The sequence below is a fragment of the Triticum dicoccoides genome, chromosome 2A (assembly GCF_002162155.2).
Source record: "Triticum dicoccoides isolate Atlit2015 ecotype Zavitan chromosome 2A, WEW_v2.0, whole genome shotgun sequence".
In the NCBI taxonomy this organism is placed as follows: domain Eukaryota; kingdom Viridiplantae; phylum Streptophyta; class Magnoliopsida; order Poales; family Poaceae; genus Triticum; species Triticum dicoccoides.
In genome coordinates, this window is record NC_041382.1 from 549,498,318 (window position 1) to 549,519,276 (window position 20,959).

Consider the following 20,959-nt stretch of genomic DNA (forward strand, 5'->3'; position numbering starts at 1 on the left):
ACGCCCTCCGTCAACCCCACGCCGTGCCGCCGTGTCCAGGAGCTCCGCTACCCTCCTCTCCTTCGAGCAAGCCGAGCCCCGAGCACTCGCAAGGCCCGAGCCCACCGCATCGACCTCGACCGAACCGCCGTCGCCGGAGATCCCCTTCAACGCCGACGTCGCTCCGGCCCGTCCCCGGCCGCACCAAGTGCTTCGTCGAACTCCCCATGAGCTTAGCCATCTTCCCCTCCCTTCTTTTCTTGTTCCCGAGCTGTGTAGCGACCTCCCGGAGCTCAACCGCACCCACCGCCGCGGAGCTCGTCGCCGACGTGCTCCCGGTCACCCTCCGGCCACAAACTGGTGTCCATCATGTTCACCATGTCACGTAGCACCTAACCAGCTACTCCCCGCACCTCACCGACCCCTCTAGCGTCAAGTTCGTCTTCGGCCGAACTCCGGTGGCCGCCAAAGTCGTCGCCGGCGCCAACTCCGGCCACCCCGACCCCAACGGACTCCACCAAGAGCTGCGGCTCGTCCTCAGCTCCACTCCGATGGCCTCCGCGACCCATTTGGTGGCCGGAACGGCCAAAACCACTTCCGCCGCCGCATCGGGCTCGCCGGCGGCTAAACGCCTGTGCAGCCGACCTGGGTTTGACCACGGGTGGGCCCTGGTTGACTTTCCTGAGTCAATGACAGGTGGGGCCCAGCCCTGTTAACTATTTAGGATTAGTTTAAATAAATTTTAGTTTAACTAATCACACTGACACGCGGGACCCACTGTCAGGTTTGACCCGGACCGTGTCCCGTTGACCTGCTGATGTCACACTGACGTCAGGCTGACGCAGTAATTGATTTTCTGGATTTAATCTAATATAGGAAATTCCAGAATATAGTTTAAACTTCAAAAATTCATAACTTTTAATCTGTAACTCCAAGTCAGACAAGTTATATATGAAAAATGATCAGAAAAATCCAATCTATCCATCTGTACTATTTTCATGCATGATTAAACAAGTTAACTTGATGTTTAATGCAGAACAAGATAAAACACTTTAAAGGGCCATGTATGAGTTTGAAATTTGAATCGTTGGTTCAAATTGGTTCAAACCCTTCTGGTCTTAGTTGCATTAGCCCAACACATTCATATTGCCATGTTTCATGCATGCATCATATTGTCGCACATTGTTTGGTGATGGTTGTGTATCGGTGTTCTTTGCGGCAGGTTCTGCCTCCGAGGAGTACCGTGATTACCCTAACGAAGAACCGTATCAGTGCATCGAACCATCAGGCAAGCAACCAACCATTTGATCATATCGATACAATCCCATGTTCTCGCTCCTGCTCTCTTTTACTGCATTAAGACAACGCGTTTCAAACTGCTGTGTGCTACGGTAGTTGAACCCACTTCCTCTGCATGACCTGTCATTGCCACAGTAACTAGATGAAACCCACTAGCATGTGTAGGAGTTGATTGAGCCATATGTATGTGTTGTTCCTACCTTGCTATGCCTGCTATGCTTAGAGTCATGTCAGGTCTGGTTCATCTGGGTGATGGGCTAGAGTGAAATGATTATGTCGGTAATGAGAGTGGTGTGGTGAACACGATTTGGTAAAGGTATCGATGAGAGGCCATGTAGGAGTACATGGTGGGTTGTTTCATTGAAGCCGACCTTAAGCACTGAGATCTATATGTGTGATTTAAGATACAGCTACTACCATGCATTGGGCCCTGAAATATGACCCCGCTCGACTTCTTATTCACCCTAGTTCTCTGTCGAGGAGTTGCAAGTAGTTTCTGGTGTTTGTAGCCTACTGGAGGCCGTGGACAGCGCTGACCGTAGGGGTGGGCTGTGATGCGGTAGGTACGTGGCCGGGAATACCGGGCACCCGTTAGGTGTCACGGAACCCTGTACACATCGTTCGGGGCCGTATGGGAAACCTCGGCCGGACTCCCTGCGGATGGAACCTGGATAGGCAATAAACCTGGATTGGAGACTTAGGTGTTTAGGTAGGTCGTGGTCTACACCCACGTCGGCTTTCGCTTGAAGTCTGCCGAGCACATGTCGTGTGCAGATGCTAAGTGGTGGAAACATGTATGAAGAAGTACACCCCTGCAGGGTTAACATGATCTATTCGAATAGCCGCGTCCGCGGTAAAGGACTACTTGGTTGCCTATACAGTTCATAGACAAGTAAATGGAAACTACTAAAAGCCTCAAGATAAGTGTGAGTGCCGAGGATGGCTCTTCCGTAGGAAGACGGAGGTGGATCCTCGGTAATGTATTGAAGTGGTGAGTAGTGGACTCGTGTGCGTAAAACCATTTCAAGATGGAGTCTCGTAGGATAGCCTAGCCAAGAGTCAAAGCTGGCTTGCTGCAACAACTCCACCAACCCTTCTTGATAATGTGCATGTATGTAGGATCTGATGTAAGTCTTGCTGAGTACCTTTGTACTCATGTTGCTATAATTTACATTTTACAGAAGACGCTGCAACCCCTTCTGATGGGTTCTTCATAGACGTTGACATCAATGAGTAGGCTAAGGCCCAGGTGGTGATCTTGAGCTTGTGAAGGACCACGTAGTATAGCCAGGCTTTCCAAGCCTCTTTTATTTTACTAGTTGTCTGTACTCAGACAAGTTACTTCCACTGCTGGTTTGTATGATTGTATGACTTGAATGCTGGGTCGTGTGACCCGTACCTATGTGTATGTTATGTATGGCTCTCTGGGCCTTAAATAAAGTACTTGTGTCGTAGAGTCATGTTGTGATGCCTTGTTGTATTTGCACATATCGAGCATATTGTGTGTATGATTGAAATGCTTGGTATGTGTGGGATCTGACTATCTAGTTGTTTATCTTTAGTAGCCTCTCTTACCGGGAAATGTCTCCTAGTGTTACCACTGAGCCATGGTAGCTTGCTACTGCTCTGGAACACTTAGGCTGGCCGGCATGTGTCCTTCTTCGTTCCTGTGTCTGTCCCTTCGGGGAAATGTCACGCATTGAGTACCGGAGTCCTGTTAGCCCGCTACAGCCCGGTTTATCGGAGTCCTGCTAGCCCAGTGCTACAGCCTGGACCCACTTGCTGATGACCGACATGTTCGTTGCTGGGTCATGGATGCCTGTTCCTATAAGTCTGTGCCACTTTGGGTTTACGACTAGCCATGTCAGCCCGGGCTCCTTATCATATGGATGCTAGCGACACTATCATATACGTGTGCCAAAAGGCGCAAACGGTCCCGGGCAAAGGTAAGACGACACCCGTGGGAATACCGTGCGTGAGGCCGCAAAGTGATATGAGGTGTTACATGCTAGACCTATGTGGCATCAAGTCGGGGTCCTGACAACAATTTCATAAGCTCATCCATCTTTCCACTCAAAACATTAATCTCTTCAATTGCATGCACCTTTTTACTAGTGGAAAATCTTTCGGTATGCCATTGAGAATATTAACCATAATATTATCTAGGAGTTTAGTAGCCTCTCCTAAATTAATTTCCATAAAAGTGCCTCCTGTGGCTGAATCTAATAGATTTCTAGAAGCAAAATTCAATCTGGCATAAACATTTTGTATAATCATCCACAAATTCAGACCATAAGTAGGGAAATTTCGTATCATCAATTTCATCCTCTCCCAAGATTGTGCAATATGTTCATGATCAAGCTTCTTAAAAGTCATAATATTGTTCCTAAGGGAGATGATCTTAGCCGGAGGAAAATACTTGGAAATAAAAGCATCTTTACACTTATTCCATGAATCAATACTATTTTTAGGCAAAGATGAAAACCAAGTTTTAGAACGATCTCGAAGTGAGAACGGAAATAGATTCAATTTAACAATATCATTATCCACATCTTTTTTCTTTTGCATATCACACAAATCAACGAAATTGTTTAGATGAGATGCGGCATCTTCACTAGGAAGGCCAGAAAATTGGTTTTTCATAACAAGATTCAGCAAAGCGGCATTAATTTCACACGATTCCACATTAGTGTTGGTGTTTGAAAAGTCACACAATTTGGTATTCTCTTGAGCCATCGTGAGAAAGCAAGCAATCCAACACACAAGCACATAAAAAAGCAAACGGAGAAGATGAACGGAAGAGGGGAGAAAAAAAGGCAAATGTTTTCAAAAATCATTTTAGAAGTGGGGAGAGGAAAATGAGAGGCAAATGGTGAATAATGTAATGCAAGAGATGAGAGTTTATGATGGTTACTTGGTATGTCTGGACTTGGTGTAGATCTTCCCGACAATGGTACCATAAATTCTTCCTTCTACTTTTTGAGCTTGTGTTGGTTTTTCCCTTGAAGAGGAAAGGGTGATGCAAGAAAGTAGAGATATGTATTTCCCTTAGTTTGAGAACCGAGGTATCAATCCAGTAGGAGATAACACACAAGTCATCGAATACCTGCACAAACAATCAAACAATTTGCACCCAAGGCGATAATGGGGTTGTCAATCCCTTCATGGTTACTTACAAAAGTGAGATCTGATAGAGATAGATAAACGGTAAAGTAAACATTTTTGGTATTTTTGGTTTATAGATCGGAAAGTAGAAGATTGAAAAATAGTAAATCAAAAACTAGAATTATAGATCGGAAACTTATATGATGGAAAATAGACCCGGGGGCCAGAGGTTTCACTAGAGGCTTCTCTCATGATAGCAAATAATACGGTGGGTGAACAAATTACTGCCGAGCAATTGATAGAAAAGCGCAAAGTTATGACGATATCTAAGGCAATGATCATGAATATAGGCATAATGTCCGTGTCAAGTAGACCGAAACGAATCTGCATCTACTACTATTACTCCACACATCGACCGCTATCCAACATGCATCTAGAGTATTAAGTTCATAAAGAACGGAGTAATGCATTAATTAAGATGACATGATGTAGAGGAATTAACTCAAGCGATGTGATGAAAACCCCACCTTTATATCCTCGATGGCAACAATACAATATGTGCCATGCTGCCCCTACTATCACTCGGAAAGGACACCACCAGATTGAACCCAAAGCTAAGCACTTCTCCCATTGCAAGAAAAATCAATCTAGTTGGCCAAACCAAACCGATAGTTAAAAGAGAGTTACAAAGATATCAAATCATGCGTAAAAGAATTTGGAGGAGATTCAAATAATGTTAATAGATAAGCTGATCATAAATCCACAATTCATCAGATCTCAGCAAACACACCGCAAAAGAGTATTACATCGGATAGATCTCCAAGAACATCGAGGAGCACATGGTATTGAGAATCAAAGAGAGAGAAGAAGCCTTGTAGCTACTAGCTATGGACCCGTAGGTCTGAGGTAAACTACTCATGCTTCATCGGAAGGGCAATTTAAGTTGATGTAGAAGTCCTCCATGATTGAATCCCCTGCCGGTAGGACACCGGAAAAGGCCCCTAGATGGGATCTCATGGGTACAGAAGGTTGTGGCGGTGGAAAAGTGTTTTCGTGGCTTCCCCTATTGGTGTTGGAATATATGGGTATATATAGGCGAAAGAATTAGGTCAGGAGGTGCACGAGGGGCCCACAAGGGTGGGGGCATGCCCTACCCCCCTGGGTGCTCCCTCCGTCCTTGTGGCCGCCTCGTGGCTCCTCCGACTTCATCTCCAAGTCTCCTGGTTGTCTTCTGGTCCAAGGAAAATCACCGTGAAGGTTTTATTGGTATTCCTGTTTTGCGGAACTCAAAAACAAGGAAAAAACAGGAACTGGCACTAGGCTCTAGGTTAATAGGTTAGTCCCAAAAATAATTTAAAATAGCATATAAATGCATATAAAACATCCAAAACAGATAATATAATAGCATGGAACAATCAAAGATTATAGGTACGTTGGGGACATATCAGCAAGCCCCGGAGAAGCAATCGTTCACCGTCCAGGAGGTTCGCAAGTTGCAAGAACCCAGCACCATTCGGGAAGTATGACACCTAGATTGGTTGGCCAACCCGACCATCGTCACCAAAAAGGGCGGGAAGGAGCACATGTGCGTCGACTTCACGAGCCTCAACAAGGGTTTCCTCAGGACCCCTATCCTCTTCCGCGCATTGATCAGACCGTTGATTCCACCGCCTAGTGCAACCTGCTATGCTTCCAGTACGCCTTCTCGGGTTACCACCAGATTAAGATGGCAGTGCAAGACATCGAGAAGACAACTTTCCTATCCCCGTGTGGGGTGTATTGCTACACCTGCATGCCCTTTTGCCTGCGGAATGCCGGCGCGACCTTCCAGCGATTGATGCATATCACTCTGGGCCAGCAGCTCGGGAGGAACGCCAGGCACTACAAAAAAGTACACTTCCGTGCTGATACGTGTTTGTCATAGTAGGTCACGTTTGCTGTCATGCATGTACATCCATGACGATTTTATGATAGAATCAAGATAGTCATACCTGTGCTATCATAGAAGTGTTCCATGACATTACCAAAATTATCATCATAGAAGTGTTCACTTCCATGACAATAAATGTTGCGTCATGGAAGTGCTTTCGTCAAGGGTGACCGACACGTGGCATCCACCATAACGGGTCGCCGTTAAGCTATCGGGTCCAGTTTTGGATGCGCCTATGATATGTTGACACGTGGACCGGCCCAAAATTGGCACATAACGATTAAATGGGCCGACCCAACTAAAGCCCACAAGATTTTGCGGACCATAATGGGCCGACCCAGCTAAAGGCCCATGAGATTTCGCCGAACATAGTGAGTCGGCCCAGCTAAAGGACCACAAGATTTTGAGGACACTAGTGGGCCGACCCGTTAACAGGCTGCCCTATTTTGGGCCAAATGCCGACCCATATTTGATCTAGTCCATTAACAGCCTGCCATGTTCCGGGCCTAATAAATGCCCATATGAGATCTGGCCCGTTAGAATCCTACCACGTTCTGGGCCAAATTACGGCCCAGATCAGATCCGGACCTTTAAGAGGCTTTGGGATAAATTATGGCCCATATCAGATTCATCCCTTCAACTGGACGCTATGCTTTTGGGCCCACTTGTTAAAGGCCCATTTAGTAATTCGGCATGATATTAGTTTCGGCCTATTAAAGGCTCGTTTAACATTTCAGCCCTATATTTATTTCGGCCTGTTAAAAGCCCGTCATATAGTTGGGCCGAACTACGGCCCAGTTTGCATCCCGCCGGCTCATAGCCGATAATCTGATTGGGCAAAACAAGTACCGAGACAATTTTGGCATGTTAACGGCCTGTGATATGATTGGCACAATCATGGGCCGAGGTCTATTTCGGCCCACGAGCTGTTCGGCCTGTTTCAGGCCCAACCAACTTTTCAGCCTCCTAAAAGCCCATTGAGTTCTTGCGAAAATAGGGCCGGCTGTTTACTCGGCCTATTAAATGCCCAAATCTACTAGTGGGACAGTTTACATTTAGGCATGTTAACGGACCAAGATGGCTGGGCCCATGATGCGGATCATACATAGTGATTTGCATGACGGCCCAATTATGTACCATAATTTTACTGTTTGGCCGGTTTACTGCGAAGACAGGATATATATACAGTAAAAATAACTGCAGCATTGTGAATAAGAAAAAACCTAGACTATACAACAAATAAATTATGACATATTACATCCACTAGGCATCAAAGTTCGCCACTATGATAATAAAGCACAAGCAGACAGCAGATTACATACACTGGGCATCAAAGATCGCCACTAGTGCAAATAAACACGCCGACAAAATAATATACAAAATCGACAGCACTTCAATAGAGTTCAAGAAAGGTTAGCCCTACTCAGGAGGTGCAGCGCAAGCAGCTGAGCAAGCTGATGAGACTACGCTTGTTTGACACTTATATCCTCCTCACTCTGAAAGATAAACAAGCAGACAGATGACATGTTTTGCACATATAAGTATCAGTGCTGACAATTCATCACATTTCTTACTAACGAGTAAAGTGACACAGTTTAAAATAGCATTAACACAATATGGTATTGTTCAGGTTAAGACATGGCAGGAAATGGCATTGTGAAGGAGTTGGAAGCTTCACGACACCACTGGATTACAGATCAAGAACTCATGAGTATCAATGGTTAGTGTGGTATCAATTTATTCCATTTTAGATTGGCAAATAAAGAGATGGTTTAAATATCACGGGTGGTCATACAACTTGCGTTGGATGTGCAGTTTAGTGCTAGAACTATCAAAATACGTTTTTCTGGTCATACAACTTGCATTTTGGTGCACATACGGTCATTCCCTCCGTATCCACCGCTGGCGTAGCAAGCCACATATGCATGGCGCCACTGTCAGTGAGCGAAAACATACCGGAGCAACCCGTGTGTGGTAAACTTGCACGGACGCCCCTCAACTTGTTACTATGTGCGAAAAACAACCCCTACAAAGGCGGGAACAAGCCGAAGACGACTTGGTCACGCGACACATAGTCGGCGTCGTTGGCGTTTTGGGCGACCTGCGCGGCGTCAAATGTCGCCTGCTCCTGCACGGCGATTCTGCGAGAGCTCGGATGTCGTGGATTCAATGGACTTGGTCGCTGGTCTCGCCGCCGCGTGGTTCGTCTGTCTGTCACGCGTACGGGCATCGGAGCTGAGGAGAAAGATAACAGAGATTGCTATAGGAAAGAGGCGGGTGTAGATACATAGCCAGAATTGGCTCATTACCCAACTGGCTATATGGTGTCGAGTAATATTGCCAGGTCCTGGGTTCGAATTGTTGGGGAACGTAGCAGAAATTCAAAAATTTCCTACGTGTCACCAAGATCTATCTATGGAGAAACCAGCAACGAGGGGAAGGAGAGTGCATCTACATACGAGATTGCTAAGCGGAAGCATTCAAGAGAACGGGGTTGAAGGAGTCGTACTCGTCGTGATCCAAATCACCGGAGATCCTAGTGCCGAACGGACGGCACCTCCGAGTTCAACACACGTATAGCCCGGTGACGTCTCCCACGCCTTGATCCAGCAAGGAGAGAGGGAGAGGTTGAGGAAGACTCCATCCAGCAGCAGCACAACGGCGTGGTGGTGGTGGAGGAGCGTGGCACTCCAGCAGGGCTTCGCCAAGCACCGCGAGATATGAGGAGAAAGAGAGGGAGGGCTGCACCAACGAGAGAGATCAAATTGCGTGTTGTGGGCAGCCCCTAGGCCAAGTATATATAGGGGAAGGGGAGGGGGCTGCGCCCCCTCTAGGGTTCCCACCCCTAGGGGGCGGCAGCCCTAGATGGGTTTTGGGTGGCAGCCAAGAGGGGGAGGAGAGGGAGGCGCAGGGAGCATGGGCCTTAGGGCCCATCTGCCCTTAGGGTTTGCCCCCTCTCCCCTTCTAGGCGCATGGGCCATGGTGGGAGGCTCCCTAGCCCACCTAGGGGCTGGTGCCTTCTCACACTTGGCCCATGTATGCCTCTGGGGCCCATGGCCCCCCCGGTAGACCCCCAGACCCCTCCGGTGGTCCCGGTACATTACCGATAAACCCCGAAACCTTTCCGGTGACCAAAACAGGACTTCCCATATATAAATCTTTACCTCCAGACCTTTCTGGAACTCCTCGTGACGTCCGGGATCTCATCCAGGACTCCGAACAACATTCGGTAACCACATACAAACTTCGTTTATAACCCTAGCACCATCGAACCTTAAGTGTGTAGACCCTACGGGTTCGGGAGACATGCAGACATGACCGAGACATTCTCCGGTCAATAACCAACAGCGGGATCTGGATACCCATGTTATCTCCCACATGCTCCACGATGATCTCATCGGATGAACCACGATGTCAAGGACTTAATCAATCCCGTATACAATTCCCTTTGTCTAGCGGTATGATACTTTCCCGAGATTCGATCGTCGGTATCCCGATACCTTGTTCAATCTCGTTACTGGCAAGTCTCTTTACTCGTTCCGTAACACATCATCCCATGATCAACTCCTTGGTCACATTGTGCACATTATGATGATGTCCTACCGAGTGGGACCAGAGATACCTCTTCGTCACACGGAGTGACAAATCCCAGTCTCGATTCGCGCCAACCCAATAGATACTTTCGGAGATACCCGTAGTGTACCTTTATAGCCACCCAGTTACGTTGTGACGTTTGGCACACCCAAAGCATTCCTACGGTATCCGGGAGTTGCACAATCTCATGGTCTAAGGAAATGACACTTGACGTTAGAAAAGCTTTAGCGAACGAACTACACGATCTTGTGCTAGGCTTAGGATTGGGTCTTGTCCATCACATCATTCTCCTAATGATGTGATCCCGTCATCAATGACATCCAATGTCCATGGTCAGGAAACCGTAACCATCTATTGATCAACGAGCTAGTCAACTAGAGGCTTACTAGGGACATGGGGTTATCTATGTATCCACACATGCATCTGAGTTTCCTATCAATACAATTCTAGCATGGATAATAAACTATTATCATGAACAAGGAAATATAATAATAACTAATTTATTATTGCCTCTAGGGCATATTTCCAACAGTCTCCCACTTGCACTAGAGTCAATAATCCAGTTCACATCGATATGTGATTAACACTCAAGGTCACATCCCCATGTGACTAACACCCAAAGAGTTCTGGGTTTGATCATGTTATGCTTGTGAGAGAGGTTATAGTGAACGGGTCTGAACCTTTCAGATCCGTGTGTGCATTAGAAATCTCTATGTCATCTCCTAGATGCAGCTACCACTTTCTATTTGGAGCTATTCCAAATAACTGTTCTACTATATGAATCCAGTTTACTACTCTGAATAATCTGGATCAGTGTCAATGTTTGCATCGGCGTAACCCTTTACGACGAACTCTTTTACCACCTCCATAATCGAGAAAATTCCTTAGTCCACTAGTTACTACGGATAACTTTGACCGCTGTCCTGTGATCCATTCTTGGATCACTCTTGTACCCCTTGACTGACTCATGGCAAGGCACACTTCAGGTGCGGTACACAGCATAGCATACTGTAGAGCCTACGTCTAAAGCATAGGGGACGACCTTCGTCCTTTCTCTCTATTCTGCCGCGGTCAGGTTTCGAGTCTTACTCAATGTTCACACCTTATAACACAGCCAAGAACTCCTTCTTTGCCGATCCATTTTGAACTCCTTCAAAATCTTGTCACGGTATGTATTCATTTGAAAGTACTATTAAGCGTTTTGATCTATCCTTATAGATCTTAATGCTCAATACTCAAGTAGCCTAATCCAGGTTTTCCATTGAAAAACACTTTTCAAATAACTCTACATGCTTTCCAGAAATTCTACATCATTTCCGATCAACAATATGTTAACAACATATACTCATCGGAAATTCTATAGTGCTCCCACTCACTTCTTTGGAAATACAAGTTTCTCATAAACTTTGTATACACCCAAAATCTTTGATCATCTCATCAAAGCATACATTCCAACTCCGAGATGCTTACTCCTGTCCTTAGAAGGATTGCTGGAGCTTTGCTTACTTATTAGCATCTTTCAGGATTGACAAAACCTTCCGGTTGTATCACATACAACCTTTCCTCAAGAAAATCGTGAGGAAACAATGTTTTGACATCCTATCTGCAAGATTTCATAAATAACGCAGTAATCGCTAACATAATTCCAACAGACTCTTAGCATCGCTACGGGTGAGAAAGTCTCATCGTAGTCAACTCCTTGAACTTGTCGAGAAACTTCTTAATGACAAGTCGAGCTTTCTTAATGGTGACATTTACCATCATTGTCCGTCTTCCTTTAAAATCCATATGTACCCAACAGCCTTACGACCATCAAGTAGTTCTTCCAAAGTCTACACTTTGTTTTCATACATGGATCCTCTCTCGGATTTTATGGCCTGGAGCCATTTATCGGAATCCGGGCCCACCATCGCTTCTCCATAGCTCGTAGGTTCATTGTTGTCTAGCAACATGACTTCCAAGACAGGATTACGCACCACTCTGAAGTAGTACGCATCCTTGTCATCCCACGAGGTTTGGGAGTGACTTGATCTGAAGTTTCATGATCACTATCATAAGCTTCCACTTCAATTGGTGTAGGTGCCACAGGAACAACTTCCTATGCCCCGCCACACACTAGTTGAAGAGACGGTTCAACAACCTCATCAAGTCTCCACCATCCTCCCACTCAATTCCATCGAGAGAAACTTTTCCTTGAGAAAGGACCCGATTCTCAAAACAATCCTTTATTGCTTTCGGATCTGAGACAGGAGGTATACCCAACTGTTTTGGGTGTCTTATGAAGATGCATTTATCTGCTTTGGGTTCGAGCTTATCAACCTGAAACTTTTCACATAAGCGTCGCAGCCCCAAACTTTTAAGAAATGACAGCTTAGGTTTCTCTAAACCATAGTTCATACGGTGTCATCTCATCGGAATTACGTGGTGCCCTATTTAAAGTGAATGTGGTTGTCTCTAATGCCTAACCCATAAACTATCGTGGTAATTCAATAAGAGACATCATGGTATGCATCATATCCAATAGGGTGCAGTTGTGATGTTCGGACACACCATCACACTATGGTGTTCTAGGCTGTATTAGTTGTGAAACAATTTCCACAATGTCTTAATTCTGTGCCAAACTCGTAATTAAGATATTCATCTCTATGATCATATCATAGATCTTTTATCCTCTTGTCACGACGATCTTTCAACTTCATCCTGAAATTACTTGAACCTTTCAATAATTCAGACTCGTGATTCATCAAGTAAATACACTCAACATCTACTCAAATCATCTGTGAAGTAAGAACATAACGATATCCACTACACGCCTCAGCACTCACTGGACTGCACACATCAAAAATGTATTACTTCCAACAAGTTGCTTTCTAGTTCCATTTTACTGAAAACGAGGCTTTCAGTCATCTTGCCCATGTGGTATGATTTGCATGTCTCAAGTGATTCAAAATCAAGTGAGTCCAAACAGTCCATTTGCATGGAGTTTATTCATGCATACACACCAATAGACATGGTTCGCATGTCTCAAACTTTTCAAAAACGAGTGAGCCCAAAGATCCATCAACATGGAGCTTCTTCATGCATTTTATACCGATATGACTTACGTGGCAGTGCCACAAGTAGGTGGTACTATCATTACTATCTTATATCTTTTGGCATGAACATGTGTATCACTACGATCGAGATTCAATGAACCATTCATTTTGGGTGCAAGACCATTGAAGGTATTATTCACATAAACAGAGTAACCATTATTCTCCTTAAATGAATAACCATATTGCGATAGACATAATCCAATCATGTCTATGCTCAACGCAAACACCAATCTCGATGGTAGAAGGAGCGTACGATATTTGATCATATCAACATTGGAACCATTCCAACACATATCGTCAGCTCACCTTTAGCTAGTCTCCATTTATTCCGTAGCTTTTTATTTCGAGTTACTAACACTTAGCAACCGAACCGGTATCTAATACCCTGGTGCTACTGGGAGTACTAGTAAAGTACACATCAACACAATGCATATCCAATATACTTCTATCGACCTTGCCAGCCTTCTCATCTACCAAGTATCTAGGGTAATTCTGCTCCAGTGGCTGTTCCTCTTATTACAGAAGCACTTAGTCTCGGGTTTGGGTTCAACCTTGGGTTTCTTCACTAGAGCAGCAGCTGAATTGCCGTTTCATGAAGTATCCCTTCTTGTCCTTGCCCTTCTTGAAACTAGTTGTTTCACCAACCATCAACAATTGATGCTCCTTCTTGATTTCTACTTTTGTGGTGTCAAACATCGCGAATATCTCAAGGATCATCATATATGTCCCTGATATATTATAGTTCATCACGAAGCTCTAGCAGCTTGGTGGTAATGACTTCGGAGAAACATCACTATCTCATCTAGAAGATCAACTCCCACTTGATTCAAATGATTGTTGTACTCAGACAATCTGAGCACAAGCTCAACAATTGAGCTTTTCTCCCTTAGTTTGTAGGCTGAGAAAATCGTCGGAGGCCTTATACCTCTTGACGTTGGCACGAGCCTGAAATCCCAATTTCAGGCCTCGAAACATCTCATATGTTTCGCGACGTTTCAAAACGTCTTCGGTGCCTCAACTCTAAACCGTTTAACTGAACTATCACATAGTTATCAAAATGTGTATGTCAGATGTTCGCAACATCCATAGACAACGTTCGAGGTTCAGCACACTGAGCGGTGCATTAAGGACATAAGCCTTCTATGAAGCAATGAGGACAATCCTCAGTTTACGGACCTAGTCCGCATAGTTGCTACTATCAACTTTCAACTAAATTTTCTCTAGGAACATATCTAAACAGTAGAACTGAAGCGCGAGCTACGACATAATTTGCGAAGACCTTCTGACTATGTTCAGGATAATTAAGTTCATCTTATGAACTCCCACTCAGATAGACATCCCTCTAGTCATCTAAGTGATTACATGATCCGAGTCAACTAGGCCGTGTCCGATCATCACGTGAGACGGACTAGTCAACATCGGTGAACATCTTCATGTTGATCGTATCTACCATACGACTCATTCTCGACCTTTCGGTCTTCTTTGTTCCGAGGCCATGTCTGTACATGCTAGGCTCGTCAAGTCAACCTAAGTGTTTCACGTGTGTAAATCTGTCTTACACCCGTTGTATGTGAACGTTAGAATCTATCACACCCGATCATCACGTGGTGCTTCGAAACAACGAAGTGTCGCAATGGTGCACAGTTAGGGGGAACACTTTCTTGAAATTTTAAAGAGGGATCATCTTATTTACTACCGTTGTTCTAAGCAAATAAGATGCATAAACATGATAAACATCACATGCAATCAAATAGTGACATGATATGGCCAATATCATATTGCTCCTTTTGATCTCCATCTTCGAGGCTCCATGATCATCATCGTCACCGGCATGACACCATGATCTCCATCATCGTGTCTTCTTGAAGTTGTCACGTCATCTATTACTTCTACTACTACAACTAACGGTTAGCAATAAAGTGAAGTAATTACATGACGTTTATGTTGACACGCAGGTCATAAATAAATTAAGACAACCCCTATGGCTCCTGCCGGTTGTCATACTCATCGACATGCAAGTCGTGATTCCTATTACAAGAACATGATCATCTCATATATCACATATACCATTCATCACATCCTTTGGCCATATCACATCACATAGCATACCCTGCAAAAACAAGTTAGACGTCCTCTAATTGTTGTTTGCATGTTTTACGTGGCTGCTATGGGTTTCTAGCAAGAACGTTTCTTACCTACGCAAAAACCACAACGTGATATGCCAATTGCTATTTACCCTTCATAAGGACCCTTTTCATCGAATCCGATCCGACTAAAGTGGGAGAGACAGACACCCGCCAGCCACCTTATGCAACTAGTGCATGTTTGTCGGTGGAACCGGTCTCACGTAAGCATACGTGTAAGGTTGGTCCGGGCCGCTTCATCCCACAATGCCACCGAATCAAGATTGGACTAGTAACAGTAAGCATATTGAACAAAATCAATGCCCACAACTACTTTGTGTTCTACTCGTGCATAGAATCTACGCAATAGACCTAGCTCATGATGCCACTGTTGGGGAACGTAGCAGAAATTCAAAAATTTCCTACGTGTCACCAAGATCTATCTATGGAGAAACCAGCAACGAGGGGAAGGAGAGTGCATCTACATACCCTTGTAGATCGCTAAGCGGAAGCGTTCAAGAGAACGGGGTTGAAGGAGTCGTACTCGTCGTGATCCAGATTACCGGAGATCCTAGTGCCGATTGGACGGCACCTCCGCGTTCAACACACGTACAACCCGGTGACGTCTCCCACGCCTTGATCCAGCAAGGAGAGAGGGAGAGGTTGAGGAAGACTCCATCCAGCAGCAGCACAACGGCGTGGTGGTGGTGGAGGAGGGTGGCACTCCAGCAGGGCTTCGCCAAGCACCACGAGATATGAGGAGAAAGAGAGGGAGGGACTGCACCAACGAGAGTGATCAAATCGCATGTTGTGGGCAGCCCCTAGGCCAAGTATATATAGGGGAAGGGGAGGGGGCTGTGCCCCCTCTAGGGTTCCCACCCCTAGGGGGGCGGCAGCCCTAGATGGGTTTTGGGTGGCGGCCAAGAGGGGGAGGAGAGGGAGGCGCAGGGAGCATGGGCCTTAGGGCCCATCTGCCCTTAGGGTTTGCCCCCTCTCCCCTTCTAGGCGCATGGGCCATGGTGGGAGGTGCCCTAGCCCACCTAGGGGCTGGTGCCTTCTCACACTTGGCCCATGTATGCCTCTGGGGCCCATGGCCCCCCCCCGGTGGACCCCCGGACCCCTCCGGTGGTCCCGGTACATTACCGATAAACCCCGAAACCTTTCCAGTGACCAAAACAGGACATCCCATATATAAATCTTTACCTCCGGACCATTCCGGAACTCCTCGTGACGTCCGGGATCTCATCCGGGACTCCGAACAACATTCGGTAACCACATACAAACTTCCTTTATAACCCTAGCGTCATCGAACCTTAAGTGTGTAGACCCTACGAGTTTGGGAGACATGCAGACATGACCGAGACGTTCTCCGGTCAATAACCAACAGCGGGATCTGGATACCCATGTTAGCTCCCACATGCTCCACGATGATCTCATCGGATGAACCATGATTTCAAGGACTTAATCAATCCCGTATACAATTCCCTTTGTCTAGCGGTACGATACTTGCCCGAGATTCGATCGTCGGTATCCCGATACCTTGTTCAATCTCGTTACCGACAAGTCTCTTTACTCGTTCCGTAACACATCATCCCGTGATCAACTCCTTGGTCACATTGTGCACATTATGATGATGTCCTACCGAGTGGGCCCAGAGATACCTCTCCATCACACGGAGTGACAAATCCCAGTCTCGATTCGCGCCAACCCAACAGATACTTTCGGAGATACCCGTAGTGTACCTTTATAGCCACCCAGTTACGTTGTGACGTTTGGCACACCCAAAGCATTCCTACGGTATCCGGGAGTTGCACAATCTCATGGTCTAAGGAAATGATACTTGACATTAGAAAAGCTTTAGCGAACGAACTACACGATCTTGTGCTAGGCTTAGGATTGGGTCTTGTCCATCACATCATTCTCCTAATGATGTGATCCCGTCATCAACGACATCCAATGTCCATGGTCAGGAAGCCGTAACCATCTATTGATCAACGAGCTAGTCAACTAGAGGCTTACTAGGGACATGGTGTTGTCTATGTATCCACACATGCATCTGAGTTTCCTATCAATACAATTCTAGCATGGATAATAAACGATTATCATGAACAAGGAAATATAATAATAACTAATTTATTATTGCCTCTAGGGCATATTTCCAACACGAATCACCCCAGGCCACTCTTTTTTTGGATGTCTGTACAAGTACTAAATTTTGCCACAACGTTTACTGAATTTTTGTACAGTATTTTGGCACAGTTCAGTACTGAAATTTTGGCACATGTTTCAACTGAATTTTGCTACGGTTTTCAATTGAATTTTGGCACAACTTTGTACATAATTGAACCATTAAAATAAGACAAAAAATCTGAAACTGTCATGAAGATTGTACACACATGGACCATCAATACGTTGCTCGACAGAAATCTGAAATAGTCTGAAACAAACAGAACATCATCCATAATTAACTGGAATATATGTTGCTCGAAACTACAAGTTCACTTGTCTTGATAACATAAAAAGGCGATCAAAAGGAGCAGTGCTTAACCCCATCAAAAGGAGCAGTTCATTCATGAACATGATCATTCATGGCTAACAAAAGTTCATTCATGAACTTGATCACACGGTCATGAAAACTACAACGAAAGGAAATCATGCAGGTCTTCGGGCCAGCCTTCACGAAACAGAGCATCTTGTGGTGCATTTTGGCTCACAATTACCTCCTCTTTAGCCTGCATGAAGAGAGGTGATTCTTGGTTGACAGCTCCAAAAAGCAAGTTGTAGAATCCTGGAGCAGCAGCCCTTGCTCCTCTGGGAGGATTGCTTCCAGATGCAACATTTCCTCCTATTGTAGCTCTTGAAACATCCCCCCCCTTTGAACACTACCTCCTCTTGTTACATTGCCTCCTCTCCTTCCACCTATGCTTCCTCTTGCCCCTCTTCCTCTTCTTGGTACATTGCCTCCCCTTTGAGCCGAGCCTCCTCTTGTTACATTACTTGCTGCAGTAGCTACACTCCTCACCCTGCCTACAGGGATTGTGTCTCTAGCATTTGCAATGAAACTAGAATCAGGCAAGGGACCATCAAAAACCTTCTTTATGCAAAAGAAGAATTGGCTCCCTAGATTGCTCCTTCTCAGCTCATGCCCATAGTCCCACATTGAGTTGTATTGATCATCATCTTCTCCCCTAATTTCTTCCACAGCTGCTCTTCTTGCCCTTCCCAACTTACTCTTGTGAGCAACTAAGTTAAATTCTTGTTCCACCTTCTCTGAAAACTTCCTTAAGGGCATTTTCTCATTGTCTCTGAACTGTTTAGTAAGAAATGGAGCTACAAGAACTTTCAGGTCCCATTCTTTTGTGCATGTGTGCTTGTCAGTGTACTTCTTGATCTGAATGCTGCTGGATCTGTTGTCTTTGCCTGCCTTCAAGTACCAAGTACAGTCATCCTTGCATATAGCCTCTAATGACATGTTAGTATTTCTGAGCTTCCTCACCTTCACTCTATTTCTGACACTATATGCATTTAGAGCATGTCTGAGCTCTATCATGTCTGCGAATACCATCCCTAGCTTAAACACTGGTGCATTCAAGTCTGTGCTAGGGTTGAAAACACTAAATTTATGCTTCAGCTTCTCTTTCTCTGCTATTGACATATTCAAATGACTGTGCTCCAATGCATCTTCTGGAAGTTCTGCTTCATAGTCAGCAAATTCATTCTTTTCTCTGTGATCATCAACATCTTTGTCAACATTTTTCTCAAAAGGGTCATCATCACCATCTTGAACATCATACTCACTCTCATAAAAATCCTCATCTGTTAACTCTTCTTCAACATTCTCCTCTTCTTCATTGTTATCACCATCATCCTCACATTCCTCCTCCACTTGAGCTGCAAATCCAGAACTAGATCCTTCACCATATGTCATCCTCCTCCTTGATTTCCTTGATACCTTTTTAATTGGACTATTTCCTTTCTCTGACCAGCTAACATTTTCTTTTCCATTGGGGTTTGTGGGAGTAATGACCTTCATGTTGGGGAACGTTGCAGAAAACAAAAAATTTCCTACGGTTTCACCAAGATCCATCTATGAGTTCATCTAGCAACGAGTGATCGGATGCATCTACATACCTTGTAGATCGCGAGCGGAAGCGTTCAAAGAATGGGGATGAGGGAGTCGTACTCGACGTGATCCAAATCACCGGAGATCCTAGCGCCGAACGGACGGCACCTCCGCGTTCAACACACGTACGGTCAGCATGATGTCTCCTCCTTCTTGATCCAGCAAGGGGAAGGAGTGGTTGAGGAAGATGGCTCCAGCAGCAGCACGACGGCGTGGTGGTGGTGGAGAAGCAGTACTCTGACAGGGCTTCGCCGAGCTCGACAGAGGAGGAGGAGGTGTTGGAGGGGAGAGGGAGGCGCCAAGGGCATGGGTGCGGCTGCCCTCCCTCCCCCCTCTATATATAGGGGCCCTAGGGGGGCGCTGGCCCTAGGAGATCCAATCTCCTAGGGGGGGGGGGCGGCCAAGGGGGGTGGAGTGCCCCCCAAGGCAAGTGGGAAGCAACCCCACCCTAGGGTTTCAACCCTAGGTGCAAGGGGTGGGCCTTGGGGGGCCCATGGGGCCCTCCGGGATGGGTGGCCCCACCCGGTGGACCCCCGGGAACCTTCCGGTGGTCCCGGTACAATACCGGTGACCCTCGAAACTCCCCTGATGGCCGAAACTGCACTTCCTATATATAATTCTTCACCTACGGACCATTCCGGAACTCCTCATGACGTCCGGGATCTCATCCGGGACTCCGAACAACTTTCGGGTTACTGCATATTCATATCCCTACAACCCTAGCTTCACCGAACCTTAAGTGTGTAGACCCTACGGGTTCGGGAGACATGTAGACATGACCGAGATGGCTCTCCAGTCAATAACCAAAAGCGGGATCTGGATACCCATGTTGGTTCGCACATGCTCCTCGATGATCTCATCGGATGAACCACGATGTCGAGGATTCAAGCAACCCCGTATAAAATTCCCTTTGTCAATCGGTACGTTACTTGCCCGAGATTCGATCGTCGGTATCCCAATACCTCGTTCAATCTTGTTACCGGCAAGTCACTTTACTCGTACCGTAATGCATGATCCCGTGACCAGACACTTGGTCACTTTGAGCTCATTGTGATGATGCATTACCGAGTGGGCCGAGAGATACCTCTCCGTCATATGGAGTGACAAATCCCAGTCTTGATCCGTGTCAACCCAACAGACACTTTCGGAGATACCCGTAGTATACCTTTATAGTCACCCAGTTATGTTGTGGCGTTTGGTACACCCAAAGCACTCCTACGGTATCCGGGAGTTACACGATCTCATGGTCTAAGGAAAGGATACTTGACATTGGAAAAACTCTAGCAAACGAACTATATGATCTTGTGCTATGTTTAGGATTGGGTCTCGTCCATCACATCATTCTCCTAATGATGTGATCTCGTTATCAATGACATCCAATGTCCATAGTCAGGAAACCATGACTATTTGTTGATCAACGAGCTAGTCAACTAGAGGCTTACTAGGGACATGTTGGTGTCTATTTATTCACACATGTATTACGATTTCCGGATAACACAATTATAGCATGAATAAAAGACAATTATCATGAACAAGGAAATATAATAATAATGCTTTTATCATTGCCTCTAGGGCATATTTCCAACACTTCGGCAGTTCTGTAACTCCAGTAATCAGAACATCATCATCTGTTGACTGCAGGGTTTCACCATGATCTACTAGAAGCACTAAGTTCTTGTGCTCTACTATTGCAGTAATCATCAGCACCATT